This window comes from Mandrillus leucophaeus, unplaced genomic scaffold, assembly GCF_000951045.1.
Source record: "Mandrillus leucophaeus isolate KB7577 unplaced genomic scaffold, Mleu.le_1.0 Scaffold380, whole genome shotgun sequence".
NCBI classification, from domain to species: Eukaryota; Metazoa; Chordata; class Mammalia; order Primates; family Cercopithecidae; genus Mandrillus; species Mandrillus leucophaeus.
Genome location: NW_012104032.1, coordinates 1,818,615 through 1,824,278, shown reverse-complemented (window position 1 = coordinate 1,824,278; position 5,664 = coordinate 1,818,615). Strand labels below are relative to the sequence as shown.

General features: G+C 39.2%; 1 pseudogene; it reads left to right on the top strand.

Moving 5' to 3' along the window:
- Positions 1-5,411, top strand: part of LOC105547214 — a 134,378-nt pseudogene extending 128,967 nt beyond the window's left edge.
- The last annotated feature ends 253 nt before the right edge of the window (positions 5,412-5,664 follow it).

Genomic DNA, 5,664 nt, shown 5'->3' with positions numbered 1-5,664 from the left:
GAAGACAGTGTGGCGATTCCTCAAGGATCTAGAACTAGAAATACCATATGACCCAGCCATCCCATTACTGGGGATATACCCAAATGATTATAAATCATGCTGCTATAGAGACACATGTACACGTATGTTTATTGCGGTGCTATTCACAATAGCAAAGACTTGGAACCAACCCAAATGTCCATCAATAATAGACTGGATTAAGAAAATGTGGCACATATACACCATGGAATACTATGCAGCCATAAAAAAGGATGAGTTCATGCCCTTTGTAGGGACATGGATGCAGCTGTAAACCATCATTCTCAGCAAACTATCGCAAGGACAGAAAACCAAACACCACATGTTCTCACTCATAGGTGGAAATCAAACAATGAGAACACTTGGACACAGGGATGGGAACATCACACACCAGGGCCTGTCGTGGGGTGGCAGAGGGCAGGGGAGGGATAGCATTAGGATATGTATGTAATGTAAATGATGAGTTAATGGGTGCAGCACATCAGTATGGCACATGTATACATTTGTAGCAAACCTGTACATTGTGTACATGTGCCCTAGAATTTAAAATATAATAAAAAAAGAAAAAAGAAAAAAATCAGGATAACTAGAAAAAAGATAACAAAGCTGGAGGCATCACGCTATCTGACTTCAAACTATACTACAGGGCTGCAGTAACCAAAACAGCATGATAGTGGTACAAAAACAGACACATAGAATAATGGCACAAAATAGAGAGCCCAGAAACAAGGCTAGACATCTACAACCATCTGATCTTTGACCAAGCCAACAAAAACAAAAAATGGGGAAAGGACTCCCTATCCATAAACAGTGCTGAGATAACTGGCTAGGCATATGCAGAATATTGAAACTGGATGCCTTCCTTACACCATATACAAAAATTAAATCAAGATAGATTAAAGACTTAAGTGTAAAACCCAAAACTATAAAAACACTGGAAGACAACCTAGGCAATATCATTCTGGACATAGGAATGGGCAAAGATTTCATAAAGAAGCCAAAGCAATTGCAACAAAAGCAAAATTGACAAATGGGATCTAATTAAACTTAAGAACTTCTGTATAGCATAAGAAACTATCAACAGAGTAAGCAGACGACCTACAGAATGGGAGAAAATTTTTGCAAGATACGCATCTGACGTAGGTCTAATAGCCAGCATCTACAAGGAACTAACACATATTTACAAGAACAAAACAAACAACCTCATTAAAAATGGGGCAAAGGACATGAACAGATGCTTTTCAAAGAAGACATAGATGCAACCAACAAGCATATGAGAAAAAGTTCAATATCACTGATCATTAGAGAAATGCAAATCAAAACCACAGTGAGATACCATCTCACACCAGTCAGAATGGCTATCATTAAAAAGTCAAAAAAGTAACAGATGCTGGTGAGATTGCAGAGAAAAAGGAGTGTAAATTAGTTCAACCATTGTGGAAACAGTGTGGTGATTCCTCAAAGACCTAAAAACAGAACTACCATTCCATCCAGCAATCCCATTACTGGATATCTAACCAAAGGAACATAAATCATTGTATTACAAAGGCACATGCACGCGTATGTCCATTGCAGCACTATTCACAATAGTAAATACATTGAGTCAACCTAAATGTCCATTAATGGCAGATTAGATAAAGAAAATGCGATAAATATACACCATAGAATACTATGCAGCCATGAAAAAGAATTAGATCATGTCCTCTGCAGGAACAAGGTGGAGTTGGAGGCCATTATCCTTAGCAAACTAACACAGGAACAGAAAAGCAAATATTGTATGTTCTCACTTATAAGTGGGAGCTAAATGAAGAGAACACATGAATACATAATGGGGAATAACAGAGACTGGGGCCTGTCAGAGGGTTGAAGGTGGGAGAAGGGAGAGGATCAGGAAAAATAACTAGTGGGTACTAGGTTTAACTCCTGGGTGTTAAAATAATCTGTACAACAAATCCCCATGAAACAAGTTTACCTATGTAACAAACCTGTACATGTACCCCTGAACTTAAAATAAGAGTTAAAAAAAGTGAAGAAAATAAATATTAACTACAGTATAAATTATCACATATGTAGTATAAATAACATTTAATAATTTAATTGGTTTCAATATTTACAATAAGTGTTATTAATATTATTATTACTACTACTATTATTAGTTGTGAGATCTGAGCAAGTAAAAGATTGCTTTCTCCAACCTTGTGGATAAGGCAGGAGTTTATGAAGGAAGCTCCACTTAAGTTATTTCTATTTATTCTTATCTACTTGCCAAAATCCTATTATTCCTAACCCAATTTAAATGGAGATACCCATATGCTAAAAGAATATAACTATCGACCTAGAATTCCATATCTATCAAGTATATCTTTCAAAAATTAGGGCAAATTTATAACATTTTCAGAGAAATGAAAACAAAGTTTACTGCCAGAAGATCTTCACTAAAGGAAATTTTAAATGGTACTTTAGGCAGAAGGAAAGAAATGATCTCATATGGAAAATCTAAGATGAAAGTAAGAATGAAAAACACAGAACGTAGTAACATGAACAAATTTAACTACTTCTTGTAAAAAGAAATTGTTTCGTGGAGTTAAAAACATTAACTCCACAAAATAGTTAAATATGCAAAAATAATATTTAAATCAGGAGATAAAAATTGAGTTAAGGTGTTAGAAGATTTTTATATTGTTAGAGAGAGGGTAAGGATATTAATCTTAAACTTTGATAAGCAAAACACGCCTGCTTATAGGGCAAAGCTACAAGACTGGCAATGGAGTATACAGTATATTTTCAAATTAATAGAGAGGGAAGTGGAAATTGAAAAAATAGTCTAAAAAAAGCAAGAAGGGACAGAAAATAAAACAAAGAACTGGGGGAATTTTTTAAAAGCACAAAATTGGATGCTAGACATTAATCCTAGTATATCAGTCATGACAGTTAAAATATAAAGACTGTCAAACTAGATTTTTTATTCAAATTAAGCATTTCAAATCTGTTTAGACAGAAATGACACATTTTATTAAATTTTTCATTTCTGTTGAATGAGTTTATAGAAATGTATTTATAGAAACAGTTCTAGGAAAGGCTAGCAATCAAGAAATTGAAGTAGGACAGATAAACCTCAGCACATTTATAAAATGTGCTCAGCTCAACTAGCTACTCAGGAGGCTGAGGCAGGAAGATCACTTGAACTGGGAGGTGGGGGTTGCAGTGAGCCAAGATTAAAATGCACGTTTTAATCCTTCTTTACAGAATTAAAGTGTATCTTTCTTGATGGTAACCTAAGTATTATATCGTCAATGCTAAGCAAAAGTCAAAGTTGAAGTGTTCAGGAGAAAAAACACTCAGAAAAAAAAAAGAAAAAAATATAGAGCAGAAATCAATGGAAAATAAAACAAAGTACAATATAGGGATCAAGAAAACAAAAAACCTCCTATTTTTTTAAGAAAATGAATGTTTTTAGCAAATTTCCGATGGGATTGATCAAGGAAAAAAGGAAAGACATAAATAGCCAATATCAGGAATAGGATCAAAAGACAGATCTTGAGGACAATAAAAAGGCATGAAAAGAATGACAATGCCAAAAAGAAATTTTTATGTCAAATTTATGTTTATGCTGAAGTTATAATAGAAAAAAATTTTAAACTTATATATCTTACCAAAGCTGACTCAAGAAGAGATAGAAAACTCGACCAGTCCTATAACCATTAAATAAATGTAATGTGTAGTCAAAGTTTTTCCTGCAAAAACAAAATCCATGGACCGGGCACAGTGGCTCACACCTGTAATCCCAGCACTTTGGGAGGCCAAGGCAGGTGGATCGCTTGAGTTCAGGAGTTGGAGACCAGCCTCGGCAATGTAGTGAAACCCTGTCTCTACCAAAAATACAAAAAATTAGCCAGATGTGGTGGCATGTTCCTGGGGTCCTAGCTACTCAGGAGGCTGAGGCAGGAGGATCACTTGAACTGGGAGGTGGGGGTTGCAGTGAGCCAAGATTGCCACTGCGCTCCACCTCCACCAGACCCAAGGTATTCTTTTTCACTCACATAGTCCTCCACCCCTCTTCCATACGGCCTCCGTTCTCAGCCACACACAAGATAATAACTGTCTTCCACTCACATACCACCCTATCTTAATCTTTCCAGGCAAGATTCAGTGGTCCTGGTCTCCTCAGTTTCAGCCTGTACTCTACTTGCTGTAAGTGTGACCATCTCGTGTCTCCAGGTTAGATAAGCAGAAACTCTCATTTCATCTGCAAAATTGGATGTATGGAAATATCCAGGGTTTGACAATTGCTCCCTCAAGACTACTCCAATGCAAAAGTGATTATTGTGTGTCTCACGCCTTGCCTTTTACATAATGCCCATAGTAGAAGCCTCTTGCCATCTCTTTTGGGCATTGTCTCCCATACTTGATGATCTGGAGGTGTTATTGGGATGAATTCCTTGGGCAGAACCAAGGAAATTCAAGTGACTCTCCCTTATTCCCAGTTCTAATCTATTAATCTATTTCCCTTTCTTTCCACAGAGGCTGGGGGCCTATAATGTCAGTGAAACAGCCCTGTTGGGCCTCAGCAAGACCCTTGCAGGGAGCTGGCACACCAAAGAACATTCAGGCAAACTGTCTGATACCAGGAATCATTGACATATGCTTCAGCACCATGGTGAGGACCACCATGTTTCTACCCCCTGAGCAGTAGTGTGCCTTCCCCTTCCAGGCCATGCCCCACAGAGAGCTGGACTCTCTGGCCTGGACCTATGGACTTTTGCTCCAATATTCACAGCCTTTTGGGATCAGCAGCAGAATCAGAATCAGTTTTTTGTGAGAGGCCACCCCAACAGTTCTTTCACAAGGACACAGGCCTGCAAGATGCACAGCCTATGTGACATGACTCCATCTGTATGAGTGGCACTGACTTGTTTACCTTTCCTGTAGCTCCTTGAGGACCTGGTCTTGGGGGATCACATGAAAAGTCTCTTGAGAGCACAGAGGTAAGTTGTGGAGAGGCCGTGTCCCCTGTGGAGCTGGATTAACATGACCTCAGAACCTTCATGATGAGCGAAAGATCACACAGTATCCCTCACAGGCTTACTCATTCCCGTTTCTGGGGTCTGATGGTCCTCTTGGGCCTGGAATGACCTCTGCAGGTCCCTGCAAAGCCCACATCTCTTCACTTACAGCCCTTCGCTCATCCCCATAGGGGTCTTGACTTCATAGCATCCCATGGGAACCCAGGGCTCATGGGGAAGGTGTAATTAGTCTCAGCCCCACCTCCTTTTTCCATGCAGAGTGGGGCGGCCTGGGGACTGTGTGGGCTCGTGTCCTTCCTGTGCTATCCAGACACCAGCCACATCACTGGAGACAACATCATGGTGGCCAGCATTTCTCCTCACCTCTGAGGGTCAGGAGCTCTGAGCTTGGGCTTGTGTCTGGTGCAGGAGCTTCAGAGGGTCCTTGGGCCACCCCACTGCAACACCTTGTTAACAGTGGTTCCATGCTCCAAATACACACTTTGATTCAAAACTGTCACTGGCAGAAATAATAAAGAACATCAGAAATAAGTCGTATCACAAGAGGGCTTGTGGTATGAAGCTATCATTAAAATCAGATAAAGTGATGTCAGCTTCACCAGAAACTAAATGGTGTTCTTGG